This window comes from Gracilinanus agilis, chromosome 1 (assembly GCF_016433145.1).
Source record: "Gracilinanus agilis isolate LMUSP501 chromosome 1, AgileGrace, whole genome shotgun sequence".
Taxonomy (NCBI): domain Eukaryota; kingdom Metazoa; phylum Chordata; class Mammalia; order Didelphimorphia; family Didelphidae; genus Gracilinanus; species Gracilinanus agilis.
Genome location: NC_058130.1, coordinates 261,708,663 through 261,725,367, shown reverse-complemented (window position 1 = coordinate 261,725,367; position 16,705 = coordinate 261,708,663).

The following is a 16,705-nucleotide window of genomic DNA, read 5'->3' as shown; positions in this document are numbered from 1 at the left end:
AAGTAGACTTCATCCTGCAGCATGCATGGAGAAGGAAATGAATCAATGGAGAACTTTCCAATAACCAAAATACTAAAGTCAGGAAAAAGGAGACCAGAAAACTGAGTCTTGATGACCTTGATTTTGTTGTGAGTTGCTTGAATGATGCAGACTGACATTAATGAGAATTACTTGTTCAAGTACTTTAGAATTTCTTTGTCCTTTTGTTTCTTTAGTTTTTTTCATTGATTTTCACTAGTACTTTGCATCCTGCACACATTCTATAATGGATGAAATAAGAGCTGTTTCATGCCCAATTTTCTTAAGAATGAAATTTAATTGGAATAAATATAAATACTGAACATGTGCTCAAAAAGTTCAACTATACAAATATGGAAAGAATGAAGCATGACTAGATTATAGGTTTTAATGAATTACAAATTAAGCCTGAGTCAATAAAGTGGGATAGAAGCCCCTCAAAACTAATATGTCCTCAGAGTGTAGTAAGAATGGCATAACATCCAGGCGCAGTTCTGAGTAATACTTCTTAAAAAGAAAATTGATAAATTAGACTTAATCTGGAGGGCAAGCAGGATAGCAAGGGTATCACATATCATCAAGAGAACAAGTCTATATTGGTAGTAAATTAACAAACAATTTTAAAAGTTTGTTCTGTGCTAGATTCAGTACCAAATACTAGGGATACAGATAAAACCATAAAAAAGTCTTTTTTCCTTAGGGAGCTTACATTCTAATGTCAGAACACATTAAAAGGAAGATGAAAAACTAGAAATACTAGTGGGCAGGGGAAAGTACTCTCAGGGGAGAATTGTGAAGAAAGAAATTGAGATAGCATCTGGGTTTGGAGAGAAATGATAGACTGGATATGGTATCCTGGAGGCATTTCTTTAAAATGGAGGACTCAGGGTGAAACATGGCTTCCATCCCTGGGCTGAGAGATGTTGGGTTCTAGGTGAGGAATGCATTGATTTATTTTCCTTGCTGATGCTTATTTGTTATGAGGGAGGGTTCTTTGGGGGAACTGAGAGGCAGTAGAAGTTAATAATGACCTAAGGAATGAAAAGATAATTAATATAATGAAAGGAAAAAGAATTGTGCATATATTAAGAGTAAATAGATGATGATTAAAGTCTTTCTCCTTGAGTAAAATGCATAAGCTTTATTGTACATGGATTTAGACATTGATTTTGGCTGTTTAAGTTTTCCTTTTTGCTTCTTCTCTGCTTTTCAACTTCATTTGGATGAAAAGGTGTTCGTGTATTTTTCATGATTGCAGAATGGCTTAATTGATTTTCTAATTATCTGTCGATATTATTATTCCTAGACTCTCTGCAATTCCATACCTATTTCTTTAATCTAGTTATAAAATTGCTCTTTAAGCAAATGTATCATGTCCAACTTGCTTCCTAATTTAATTTCTTAGTGTCATTAGATGTCTGCTGGTCTCAACTCAATTTTTGTCTAGTCAAGTGCTTTCTGTGAAATATAGATAAGCCGATTGATTCTAATTCAAGATGCAAGTCATTCATCTAATATTTGGCCACTGATTACATCTGTATTTTATTTCTAGGCTTTGCATTTCAGTTTCTTTGCCTATATTGACCAATTTTCTGGCAGTTGAATTTTATACTTTTCTCCTCATTTACATAAAATTTGTTGTCCCATTTCCTGATTTCTAAGTAATGCTAAATGGTATGCAAATATCATGTATTAGTGCTCAGTAAATAATATTGTTGATATTTCTACATATTTTCAACATGGTCTTGGATCAATGAATGTCTCCAACCTTAATTTTAAATAATATTTCATTTCATTCTTAAACATCATTGGTAGAAAATAATTTTTCTTATTCTGATGCTCAATATCTGAAAAATATGGAACTAGTCTACTAAATTTATGACTAGATGCTTCAAATGAATTAAATGTTTTTTGTGTTTTCATATATGTGGGTATTTATACACAATATCCATATGTATAAATATATACATATAGACATGTGTGTATGTACATATGTATACTCATATACACACATGCAAATATATGAAACAGTGGAGCAACCTTTAAATTTATTCCAAAGCAAAAAGTGCGTTTGTTTCCTAACAAATTAAAATTGCAATTCCTAAAAAAAAATCCTTTGGGCTGTTTTGTGTTTTTATCACATTTCAAAACTTTGGGTCTATTTGTAGGAAGTTTATTTCAACTTTTGTTCTATAATCAATAACATTTGCTGACCTGTAGGAAGTTTATTTCAATTTTTATTCTACTACCAATAACATTTGCAGACCTACAGACCTCCCCTTGGAATTTCACCTATTACCCGAGAACATCTGTTGAGCATTTTCATTCTGGTATTATAGTGGATAGTATTCTGAGCCTGGAATTATAAAGACTTGGTTTCAAATTTTATTTCAGACACTTACTAACTGGTATGACTCTGGGCAAATCACCTAATCTCTTTTAGTCTCTCAGTTCCTTGACTATAAAATGGGGATAATAATAATATCACCTACTTGACAGAGATACTGTAAGGATCAAATGAGATAATTTCTGTGAAAGCAAAGAGGTGCAAGTCACCTTAATGGAAATCATCTCATTTGATTCTTACAACATGCCTGTGAGGTAGATAATATTACATGTGCTTGTACATGTGTATGTATACACATATGTATATAAAATTAGATCATATCTATTATATTCATGTACATGTACACAAACATTCTTATTCTTTTCTCTTCCCCTCACCTTTGCCATCATGGACATATAGTGAGTCCTACAGCTTTCCTCATTGTCCAATCAATGCAATGATAAGTTTTATACTATTTATGCCTTCTGGTTGCATTTATTAGGAGAACATCGATATTGATATGATTCATTTCTTGTAATATTATGTCAATTTATTGGTCACAGAAAGGAAGGAAGGAAGTAAACACTATAATAAACACTAATTTATAAAGTACCTCCCATATATCTGGCACTGTGTTAATTACTTTACAAGTATGATCTCATTTGAGACAACAGCCCTGAGAGGGAAGTGCATTTTACATGTAAGGAAAATGAGACATACAGAGGTTTAAGTGAGTTATTTAGGGTTACATAGCTAGAAAGTGTCTAAGGGTCACATTTGAACTCCATGCCCAGAACACTATCCACGTTTCCTTTTTGTTGCTAAGAAAAATCTCACAGAGTACAATGATATTATATATCTCCAAATCTAGGTAGTTAGATCTGTTTCATAGTACTTTTTGTTTCCCTTTCTAATTTTTCTGCCTTCACTGTAGAAATGGAAAGAAATCACATATGACTGCGACTATCTTTTTTTTCTGATCCATGGTTTACCATGATGAAAAATTTCATCATTGGATGATCAAAGTTCTGGTCATGAAGCTCTTGCTTTTAGCTAAATTGATTCTCAAATGGCACAATGGATTTCTGTTAGTTTATACATTGCTAGATTAGTTTTTTAAAATCTAGGGTAAAGTCCATGCTAAAATGACAGTAGGAATTTGAGAGGAAAACAAAGGAAGTGGTGGTATTAGTTTCATTACGTACCAAGAGGCAACAAGAAGCATCATTTTGTGGGACACTTGGTCATCACATCTTAAAGTGTTTATGGGGATTGAAAACAAAAATGCTATGATGAAGATAATGTCTGATTATGCATCATCATCTGTTACAGAGGATGAAGACCAAAAGAATTTCTCTGAAGAACTTGACAAGATTCTCCAACTAAGTCAACTATCTCTCTCTCTCTCTCTCTCTCTCTCTCTCTCTCTCTCTATATATATATATATATATATATGTATATGTATATGTATATGTATATGTATATATATATACACATATATATGTGTGTGTACAATATTCAATGACTTCAAAGTGAAAGTTTGCATCGAGGAAGATGGCAAAAATCTTATTGGACAATATAGCTTTAGGAAACTGAAGATGTCAAAAAATTGTAGATTATTTGGGAACTTTACTATATATCCTGAGGACTACTTTTTCCATAAAAGATTAAAAATGTGATGGAAGTAGTCAACACTGAATGAAAGAGAGAGAGAGAGAGAGAGAGAGAGAGAGAGAGAGAGAGGGTATATTTTAACAGATAAGAAATGACTGGTTATTAATATAGAACTCATCAGAATAACTCCCTATGTGTAGTTACATCATTTACTATCTAGAACAAAGAATTAATTATTGTCAAATTATTGTCAAAGTATAAAGGATAAAGATGAAAAGACACAAAAATTTCAACAATGGCATGCTGAAAAAATGATAAATAGGGAAAAAGTAAAATATATCATATGTAAAAATTGGTGTGATAGAAAGTAGTAACTATATCAAGAAAGTTAAAACATCAGAGAAGCCACCTCAGTGAGGGAACAGTCTCTATTTGCTAAAGGAAGACTTTACAATAGCCAAGGGCAACAAGAGTTTATAATAGAAAACTATTTACAAAACACTATGGAGAATATGGGTGAAAATTATAAGCAGCACTGGCTCATCAACAAATGGAAAGCAGTAGTAATGAAAACTTGTACTAAAAAAAATTTGGTGTTTGCAGCCCCACTGAGCCACATTATCTCAAGGGAGTTGATAGATGAAACTGACAGGAGCATAAGAAATAAGAAAATGGAACAAATTTGTCAACAATCAATTTTCATCATCAGTGACAGATGAACACATTTAGATAGCAACACTTCAGGGGCTATTTGCTATTCAAGTAAGTTAAAATGTCACCGAAGAAGATGAAGTCTGGGAAAGTGGCTTATCCAAACTAAGTATATTATGAGGAAATTCATACTGGAGGAGACATAATCATGAAATGTTTGAGGGGTCTTTTTTCAAAGTATCATCATAAGGTGAGGAAAACAAAATTAATTTTTATAAATCACACAATTTATCCTCAAAGATTATTGTGATAACATTAATAACTACTGCCTCATTTGTTTATTTGCTTTAAAAAAACCTTGTCTTCCATTTAGAATTAATACTATTAGTTTCAAGGCAGAAGAAAGGCCAGAGCTGGGCAATGGGGGGTTAACTGGCTTGCCCAGGGTCACAGAATTAAGAAATGTCTGAGACCAGTTTTGAACCCAAGATGTCCCATCTCTGGATCTGGCTCTCAACCCACTGAGCCACCTAGCTTCCCCTTATTAAACACTTTCTATGTGACAAACACTTTGCTGTATCCTGGACATACAAAGAAAGGCAAAATATGGTTCTCATTCTAAGGAAATCCCATTTTAAATGGGGAGACCACATGCAAGTAACTATGCAAAAACATTGGAGAGGTCTATTACATAAGGAGGGTTTTGAACTGCATGTAGAAAAAGCCAAGGAATCCAGGGCAAAATGTTCATTACATGCATGAGACACAGACAGGGAAAAGACACAAGGTTGTGAGATGGGGTGTAAGGTGGGAGGAACAGCCAGGAGGCCAGTGTTACTGACTGCAGGATGTATGTCGTATTAGTGGTAGTGGTAGTAGTAATAGTAGTAGTAGTAGTAGTAGTAGTAGTAGTAGTAGTAGTAGTAGTAGTAGTAGTAGTAGTAGTAGTAGTAGTAGTAGTTGTTGTTGTGGTGGTGGTGGTAGTGGTAGTGGTGGTGATAATAGAAATAGTAGTAGTAGTGGGGGAGAAGGAGGAGGAAAAATAATAACTAGTTTTTATATAAAGCTTTAAGTTTTACACATCTCTTTATGAAAGTGTTCTAATTATCAGTCATCCCTGTGTTAAAGAAGAATAAAATTTAGAAAACAGAGGTTAACTGATTTGCCCTAGGTTACCCAGTATTCATAAATGCCCAAGAACAAAATTGAACCCAGGTCTTCTTGACTCCATATCCTGTTCTCCATCCATAGTCACCTGGCTACCTCTGTAAAAAGCATAAGAAAATAGTGAAAGCAGGAAGGAACCATATTGTGAAGGACTCTAAAATCTAAAGTAAGCAAAAAACAGTTTTAAAGTGTAGGTTAAGGATTTGGGTATAAGATGGTAATGTAAAAAGTCATAGAGGAATCAGATCTCCCACACACCCAAAGGCTACCAAATCAAAAAAAATATCAAGAGGTTCAAAGTAAACAACAGCAAACTCCTACATACAGTTCAAGACTGGCTGCACAGAAAGATAGCCTGAAATCAATAGACAACAAAGAAGGAAAAGCCAACACAATTTCAGTTAAATAAGGTGGATGTTTGCCAATAATCTGGTCAAAAACTTGGGGTAGGGTGCCAGGAAGTCTGAGATGCTTTGACCCAAGACATTGCAAAAGACATTCTGAACTAGGACACTGTGGCTCCAGGGTAGGGGTAGAGAAGGAAGAGGAGGTGAAAACCAAAGCACTTTGAATCTAGGACACTGGTCAGGGGGAAACCGGGGGTATGGGTGGGGGATTGGTTGCATTAGGCTCCTAATTATTTTCCCTGCCTCAGTTCTCTCTGTCTCTGTCTCTCTCTCTCCTCCTCCTCCTCCTGTCCCTGACTCTGTCTCTCTCTCTCCTCCCCCTTGCTCCTCTCCCACTGCCTCTCTCTCCTTCTTCCCTCTCCAATCCATTCTTCATGCAGATTCCAGAGTGCTTTCACTGAGACATAGGTTTAAGCATTATTCCTGCTTTGATCAATAAACTCAAGAGACTCTCTATTACCATAAGGATCAAATATGAATTCCTCCAAAGTAAACCTTCACACCCTGAACTCCACTTCCCTTTTCAGCATCATTATATATTATTCATCTTCCCTAATTTTACAGTCCATCAAACTCACACTTTTACTGTTCTTCACCCATGAAATCCAGTCAATCATATTTATTCTTTTGCACTTAATCTCCCCGTACCTAAAAAAAAAAAAAAACACAACAAAAAACACTTCTGGTCTCCTAGATTCCCTAATTTCCTTCAAAAATCAGGCAAAATGTCACCACTTTCTACACCAAGCCTTTTGGGGATCTCATTATCTATTAGCCCTCCATACACACACATACATGTACATATATGCTTATGTGTGTATATATATATATATTTATGTAATATACAGATGTGTGTAAAAATGTTGTTGCTGTTTGTTCTTTGTTTTTGAAGAGGACCAATGACATAGTGATGGCTATACATGAATTGGATTTAAGAGAGGCAGAGTTGCACAGTCTTACTCTCTACTAGTTATCAAAGTCCAGTGACAAGATAAAAATCAAGATGACTGATGATGGCCTGGGATGCAATGGGATGACTTTGCCATCTTCAGTGTCTAACCAAGTATTTCTCCTACTTGAAGTCTACACCACTCCTAACTTGTGGATGAGCTTCTGCTCATTGGTTACCCTCAACATGGCTTAGCCTATCTGCCAAGATGGTTTACTGAAGTGTGGCTGCTACTTGCTACAGTTTTTTTGAGTTTCAAGTGAGAGTTGGGTGAGAGATAGATACTAAAAGTGGATGAGCAGGTCTGAAAAGGGCTTGACAAACTCATACATCAGAGGTGCTAATCCTCCTTGAACATTAGTTTCCTTAAAATAAAACACAAGTTCCTTGAGTAAAGAAGTGCTTTTATTTTTGTCTTTTTAGCCCTAGAGCCTAAAATATAGAAGTACCTGGAACATAGTAGACACTTTATTTAAAATGTACACACATTCAATCATACAACTCTTTCTCTTTCAATTCTGAATTTGACAACATTTCCTTATGCAAAGAAAACCCAAGGGGAAAAAAAGAAAGGAATGAATACAAACCAGGGATCTCTATTATTTATACTTTTTTTGGAATTACATATTAAATTCAGTACATTCATTCCAAGCTTAAGTGTTTCTCCATCTAAACATTCTTCTGTGCATTTAAAAATGTTACATTGATGCTTGTTTCTTTCCTGGTATCAAAATCAGATAGTCAGATAGACAGAAAGACAGATAGATTGACTGACAGATATACAGATAGATAGATGGATGGATGATAGCTGGAGAGACAAATAGATAGATAGATAGATTGTAGATAGAAAGTACATAGTAAATAGTGTGATATCTTGGATCTAAAATTCATCAATGCTGGATAGCTTTCTACCTTTCCCAGATTTTTTTGAGTGATTCCTTAATCCAGAAACTATCCTTTTTGGGTTTATCAACTACTATGCTACTATGTTGCTTCTTCTGTGTCATGTGTAACTAATCTGCTCGACTTTTCTATTTCTAAAACTAACATAAAATAATTTTTATGATTCCTACAAATAGTATTTATGATCCCTGCTTTTTGCTTTAGTTTGAGATCTGGTACTATCAGGATGTTTTCCTTTGCATTTCCCCCCATTATTACCCCTTAATTTTCTTGATCTTTTTGTTACTCCAGATTAATGTTGTCTTTATTTTTCTAGGTGTAAAAAGTAGCCTGTTGATAGTTCAATTAGTATGGCACTGAATAAGTGCATTAGTTTAGTTAATATTATCATTTTGATATTGGAATGCTTTATCTGTAAGCAATTACTATCTCTGCAATTATTTAGTTTTTTTTAACTTTTGTAGAGAATATGTTCATATATGTGGGGCCTTTTTCTCTGAAATCTGAAATAGTAAGTTAATAATGAAAATTCTTCCCAAAATGTTGCAGTTGTAGACTTTTGAAACTTAAAGTTGAAAGAAACCTTAGATATCATAGAGTTTATTCTAATTATTTAATATTTCAACAAATTAAGACTCAGCTATAATCGCTTGCCAAATGTCTCACAGGTAAAGATGGAATTATTATCCTGTTTAGACAAAAATATAAATCGTATCACCAAAGTTTTTATTGAGGATAGGACATTAAATGTGAACTTGAAGTAAATTATTTTACTTATCTGAAGCTCTGTTCTCCTCATTCATTAAATGGAGGGTGGTGGTAAAATAAGTGTTCCCTTCTATTCTGCCTAACTCTTAAGTCCTGTAATTTATGCCCTGGTTTGAAGAGTCTTCTGTAGCTGTCATTAGCCAAGTCTTTGCCATATCTAGATAACCAAAGAATACTGAATAAATGATCAATAATAGGTGTATTTTTATAAGTTCCCACAATTTATAAGATGCTATTATTGTTTTTGTTGTTCTTCCTTTGTTTTCAAAGATGACCAATGACATCACAATGAGAGATATCTTGACATGTTCATGAATTGTATTTAAGTGAGGTAAATTTGCCCCAAATTGTCTGCCTCACTCTCTCTTTCACAATCATTGAAGTCCAGTGGCAAGTCAAAGGTCAGAAAGATTGGAGGTGGCCTGGAGTGAAGTGGATGACCTTGGCATGTTTAATATCTTGCCAAGTTCTGAGCACTCCATAGTGCCTGCTTCAGTTATCTTCATGGCTATTAGAATGAATTGTCCTGTCACCCATTCTGCTGGAGGAAGTCCTTCACATGCTTGAAGTCGATATCTTCCTAGATCACCAACAGGTTTAAAGCCTGTTGGTTACCCTCAACCTGAGTTATCCCACTTGACTAGATGGTTTTACCAGTCTGTTATCACTGAATATGCTGTGGATATATAGACATAGAGATTTGTTAAAATGGACCTATATGCATATAGAACTAGTGTCTAGAAGATACAATAAAAGAAATGTGAATATAATTTAGAGCAAACACTAGTTAAACCAAAACCTAAAGATCCTACCATCCTACTTCTTTAATAAATCCCTTCATTGTTAGGTGTAGCTCATGTTAGTCCTCCTCTTTTTGATTGGAATGCAGGAGTATTCCATTTCTTTTTAAACTATTCAATGTCAGAGCATGCTGTGAAGCTGCAAATTAGATGTGAAAACCTTGCAATTAGCTAAACTGCTGCATTTAACCTCCTCTCACTTAACCTTTTCTATGTGTTAGCTATTCAAGTTGATAGAGGTGATGATAAAACAGGGACTTCTTCCCTATGAACTCTACCACTCTGATTTGAAATGATATCCAAATTCCTAGAGAAGATGACAGCTGCTCAGTTCTTATTTTCTCTGATTTTATCTTATCTGTAGTACAGGAAGAACTTTCATGAAGGGAGAGGGTATATCATCCCACCTCCTTGTTGTTTTTTCTTTGTGTTTTTTCCCCCATTATACTACTTCCACTCAACTCTTAGTTCTTATTCTCAGAAATAAATAAGAAAAGAAATAGCAAATTACAACCAAAAAAAACAAAAACAAAAAATTGAGCAAAAGGTCATGTTAATAACTTTTATCTTCTCTCCTACTTTGCTTCCAACATCCTATATCCTTTTGTCAATAGAATCAAGTTGTTTATTTTTGAAGGGGGTAGGCATTACTAGAGAGGATATTTAAAGGTAAAAAATAATAATTCATTGGAATAGAATAAAATGGTCTTCCAATAAGGAACAATGCAGTTTTTTTTCGAAATTACATTTAGCATATATATAATGTAATTTCAAGTGTTCCCTTAAAGATTAGGTTTTCACATATTTCTATTTTATTGAAATATGGAAGTATTGTGCATAACGAATGCTTTGTATTAAGTTTTGGGTGCATATTTGTATAAATAAACAGTGCAATCAACTGTAGAGTTTAAAGGAGAGTAGTACTTTTATGTAGGAGAAAATGATCATTTTTTCCATTCAGTTATCACTTCAGAAAATTCTATCAATTATGTTTACTTTACACTTGAAGTATGAATTGTCAAATAAGCTATGAATAATACCAGTGATGGAAAAAGAATTGTAATTCTGTTACTTCCAAATCTACTGAAAAATATTTAGTAGAAATACAGTCAGGGTTTCCAGAATAACTATCTATCCTTATCAATAAATAAGACATCTTGAATGACTTAACATGAGATACATTATAACTGCTATTATGAAACTTGGCAATAATCTCTTCTTAGTTCTGGCTGGGTCTTGAATATTTTGTAGTACCCCAGGAAAATTCTTAAGGATGTGGTATATTTCCAAAGGCACAGATCAGGGGAAACAATGGAATAAATTTTTTTCTGATTATATATCACTTTTATCTGTTTTTCTAACTTTGTATATATGCATATATATTTAGATAGATATAATTCTATGAGATAAGATATACATATATGAGATCTTATCTCATAAAATGTTGAAGCTAAATCATATAAACTGTTTACTAGTTGAAGTCCTCCATTCCTTACAAAAGAAGAAATTGTTAAGTTAAATGACTTGCCTAAGGTCAGAAAAGAATTTCATAATATAGTCAAAATTAAAATTCTTTTTTTCCCCTGCTAGTCCTGTGTACCTTTTGTTAAATCATGGCGCCATTCCACTTTTATTTTTAAGCTTCCTGTTAGAAAATAACGCATATACTTTTTAAAGTGTACCCCATAATACTGAATATGTTTTCCAAAAGAAACACTTTATTGATTGGCACAAGAACTCATAAGCCAGTACACAAAATCATAAGTGATATTCTATAAAAATATTTTTTCTATACACATACTAAATGACATTTTGCATTAAGAAATTAGCTGTTGGTGTGATTGTAGAATTTTTAATTAAAAATATGCAGATGGGGGGCAGCTGGGTAGCTCAGTGGATTGAGAGCCAGACCTAGAGATGGGAGGCCCTAGGTTCAAATCTGGCCTCAGACACTTCCCAGCTGTGTGACCCTGGGCAAGTCATTTGACCCTCATTGCCTACCCTTACCAGTCTTCTGCCTTGGAGCCAATACATAGTATTGACTCCAAGACGGAAGGTAAGGGTTTAAAAAAAATAAAAAAATAAAAAATATATGCAGATGGAATAAATGGGGAATATCATGGCAAAGTGAAAAGGATTCAGTACTAGGACTCAGGCTACTTGTTTTTTTATCTAGGCTTTGACTCTAACCCAGACAAGTAATCACTCAATATTGGATTTTCCTTATCATTTTTCCATAAAGGACTCATTCCTTCTCCTTACTAAGATAAATGGTTTTTTACCTGTATAATTGATCTAATTGCTTTTCACTTCACTCCCTCACTTATGCACCTTAAATCTCTCCCTCACCAGAAGTTGCTTCTTATTGCTCAATTCTTTCCAATTCTTGTAAAAAATCCTTTCCTTGACTATCACACCCAATAACTATCCCTCTTATTATCTTCCTAGCTAAAATTTTTTGTAAGAATTTGCTTTTCTCACTACCAAGTCTCTCTTCAATCTCTTTAAAATATTCTTCTATTTACTACTATAGGCAGCTCTATGGCAAACTGTGGATTTGGAATTAAGAAGACATGCATTCAAAAATGACCTCAGATACTTAACCCTGGGAAATTCACTTAACATCTGTATTTTTATTTATTTCTAAATATTTCCCAATTACGTTTTAATGTAATGAACTTGGGAGTACTGCCAGCTGTGTGTGTCACTTCTGATTTATAGTGTGTTGGGCTATCTGCTAGGTGTCTGCAGAATATAAAAGCCAGTCGAGAAGACTTTTTGCTTTGCTGTTTTTCCCTTTTTCTCTAAAATAAATAATTTTATTCATCTATTAACTTTTAACTTAGTTTGCCTCTTGTCTCATCTGTAAAATAGGAGTAGCACCTACCTCCCATGGTTGTTACGAGTCTTAAATAAAATAATAATTGTAAAGGATTTAGCACACAGTCTGGCTCATAGGAAGTGCTATATAATTATTAGTTATTGTTGTTATTATTATATTATGTGCTCTGACCTTTTCTACAGAAACTGCCTTCTTACATGTACCCAAGTCTTCCAAACCTATGGACATTTTTCCAGCCCTTAGACTTCTTAATCTCTGCACCATTTAACATTGTTAAACATCTTTCTTCTGAGGGGTACTTTTTATCTCCTTTGGCAATTTAGATACAGAACATTTACTTATTCATTGTTACTACACTCTCTGTAACTACACTTGTATTTCCTTCATGTGGTTGGTAATTTATACTCTTTCTAATACCTTAATATGGCTATCTCCCATGGGTGTCTAGTTTGGACCCTTTTCCTATTTTTACTTTCTCTCCATGACTTTCTCTTCATAACTATGACTCTCCAATCTACATATTTAATCTCAATATCCTCTCTAAACTATAGCTGCCTAAAAGATATTTCTAAATGGATAGGTCATGAGTACTTTAAACATATTAGTTCTAAATCGAACTCTTCTTCCCCCACCAAAGGTAACTCCTCCAAACTTCTCAATTTCACTGATGCACCATCACAATCACAATAATGTAGGCTTAAAGGTTTGGAATTATCGTTGATTCTTCTCTTTCTGTCTCCCGTGATATCTGATCCCTGCACAAATACTGTTTGTTGTACTTTCAAATGATCTCACAGTCATTTCTTCTTTGGCATAGTCTGGTAAGCAATCATCTTAAATTAGTCCTTCCTCACTTCTTCCCTGTACTATTTCAAGTCATATAACTAGTTTCCCTGGATTCAGACTGCTCAGAACAATTCATAACAGAGATGCCAAGTTTATTTTCCTAATAGAAAATGTAAGCATGCCAATTCCCTGATCAAAAATCTTCAGAGGCTTCATTGTTTAGGGATACCTAAAATATAATAAAATAGAATTGGGATATGAAAATATTTTGATAGACTAGAAGATTAGGTTAAAGTTAATTTGATAGAATGCAAAGGAGTAAAAGTACATTCTTACACAGGTAAAAAAATCAAGTTCATAAGTATAGGATGAGAAAGATATGGTTAGATAAAAGATCTAGAAATTTTAATGGAAAGCACAAAAGGAGTTGGCATTCTGATGTCAACAAAGAAAATCTGATCTTTCCATTCATCAAATGAGACACAATTTTTGAGAAATGGAATGATAGTGCTGCTGCTGTGTTCTAATCTAATACCGTGTCAGGAATGCTGTCTTTGGTTCTGGGGTCCACACTTTTAGGAGCTTCTTAAGAACTTTAATAAGCTGCAGAATGTCTATAAGAGAGCAAACAAGATGTGAAAGACCCAGAGTCCATATGTCAAATGAGGACTAGTTAAAGCAAATGAGAATATCTACCCCAGAGAAGAGAAAGTGTATGGGGTACATGATAGCTGTTTTCAAGTGCTTGAAGATTTTGAAGATTTGATGTCTTGAGGAGAATTAGATTTGTTTTGTTTAGCTATATGGTGGAGCCAGGATCAATGGGTGGATTTTGCAAAGAGGCAAATTATGATTAGAAGTCAGTAAAGTGTTACCTGAAGAAAGTGTTATATTCTTCCTCCTTGAAAGTCATCAAGTAGTAGATGAATGATGTTTTGTTTTGTTTTTTTAGGTAAATTAAAAAGAAGATTCCTTTTTATCTTTTGGTTGGAATAAATAGAAGCAAAGGTTCCTTCTAACTCTCAAATTTCATGATTCTGTAAATGGGATCATGTCCTTGACATTCAAGGCCCTCAAAATCCTTCCGATACATCTTTCCAATGTTATTTCAAGTTACTCTAATTCATGCATTTTATATTTCTTCCAAATGTTGATCTGCTCTCTCTCATCTTTCCCTCATACTTCTAAAATGCTTCCTCTTCATCTCTTTTTTAAATGTTTCCTTTTCATGACCAATCTGAGTATTATCCCTTTAGTGCAGCCTTCCCAGATCTCAGAGCTCAAGTTTAGATTACTTTAATATGAAACATTTATATCCAGGTACTCTCATTGGCTCCTGTCATAGTCTACCTTTCACAAATATAAGTATTAAAATATGATAAAGAATATGCCTTTTCTTCCTTGTTTTCCCAAGAATCTCTGCACAAATTAAGCACTCAATGAATGTGTATATTGAGTTGACCATCAATTCAAATATAGGCTAGCCCTGAATAGACCATGCCTTTAAAATGGGATCTATTTTTAAAAAAGAAATGATATGTATAACATTGGAAAATAATTTTGTAATATATTGAATATAATGAAACACGTTTAACAAAGTTTTATAATTTTTTTCTTATGGATAAAGATTTTTATTTGTTTTCACCATTACTGCTCTCTATCATTATTGCTTTCATTGTCATTCTCTTATTAAGTATGTAATTATTGGCTATAATAAGATTTTGAGAGGGATCCAATGCCAATTATCATTACCATTATAGTAATCACATTATCAGTTTTCTAATATCGTTGCAAAATTAATTTTAAACAACAAAACAAATCCTTACAACTCTAAAAACAATAGTATTTATCTACTAAAAACAAAACAAAACATATGCTTCCTTGAATACTGAATTTGGGGGGATCAAGTTAAGACTGGCCCTTGTGATTTCATTTGTATTGAGAATTCCAGGATGAGGAAATGTCTTCAACACAACCAAAGAAGTAACTGTAGCAATCTGAGTGCCGATCAAAACATGTCATCTTCCACTTAATTTTCTTCATGAGATTTTTTTTATTGTATGTTTGATATGTATCTTCTATCATGACATGAGCAATATGGACATATATATTTTATGAAAGTACCCCATTATAACCTATACCAAACTATTTTCGACCTTGGGGAAGTGGGGGTAGGGAAGGAAAGGAAAGAGGAAGGAAATCTGAATCCTTAAATGTCAGAAGCAATTGTCAAAAGTTGATTCTACCTGTAACTGAAAAAAATAAATTAAAAAAAATATATATTGGCACTCTTTTTTGCAACTTATACACTTAGAGAATTGACTGAATTCCCTGAGAGATTAAATGATTGGTTCAAAATAATACAGCCAATATGTGCTACAGGTATGAATTAAACCAAGGTCTTCTGGGCTCTGAGGCCAGCATTCTCTCTGTGCTGCCAGTTGCTTCTCCTATGGAACTCTTATTGAGATTTTATTAAAAATAAGAATATACTACTTTCAGAAAAAGATAGACAAAACTTAATTTTCCTGACAAGTAACTGAATGAATTTTGTTTAAAGTAAAATACAGACTAACTTTTATGTTGTATTTTCTTTAAAGACAATACTGGAGGCAGCATATTAAGAACATGGTACCCGAAGTCTGAACACCTGGTTTCATATTCCAAAGCCAGTACCAATTAGTGGTGTGACCTTGGGCCATTCTCAACGTCAGTTTCTGCAGCCATAAAATTATAAACCTCCCTGTATGGTGTCTATGTTCCTACAAGGCTTTGAAGCCTGAAGACATTCACTCATTTTTAAAAGACTCCTGAATTCCACAGCCCAGAAGACTCTGAACCTTCTACCCTGGAGTATTGTACATTTAGTCAATAAAGCAAGAAATTTGATAAAGAATGGCTAAAACTTTTTAAAAGTGGGAGTTGAAGGCTAATTTAAATGATGGAGACAAAAGTGAGAGTCAGAGAATAAAATTGAAGGAGTTAAGAGGGGAAAAATAGCAAAGGAGACAGGAACCTTCATTATAGCTGTATATAACTTATGCTCCTTCTAAGAGGAAGTTTCTGCTCTCCTTACCTTAAGTTCTCCCATTATCTTGCAGAAGGTTCCCTACCTACTCTGTCTCATGCTAGTATTCCACTTTTAGGCATGAAGTCCCAGTAGGAAAGCTTCAAACTCCCTTAGATTTCACTGGTTTGGTGCCAATAGAAAGTGTCACTTTCCAAGTGTCAAGATTGTGGCATTTATCCATGAGATGTCATTATAGCCTTCTTGTTGTCTTGCTTACAGAGTATGGCATGGGCTGTGAGGAGGCATGCCTTATACCCTTCTAAAGTGATTTGTGCCTATCTATGGAGAAATAAAAAGAAATGTGGGTAGGGGAGAGGGGGAGAGAGAGAGAGAGATAGAGATAGAGAGAGAGAGAGAGAGAGAGAGAGAGAGAGAGAGAGAGAGAGAGAGAGAGAGAGAGAGAG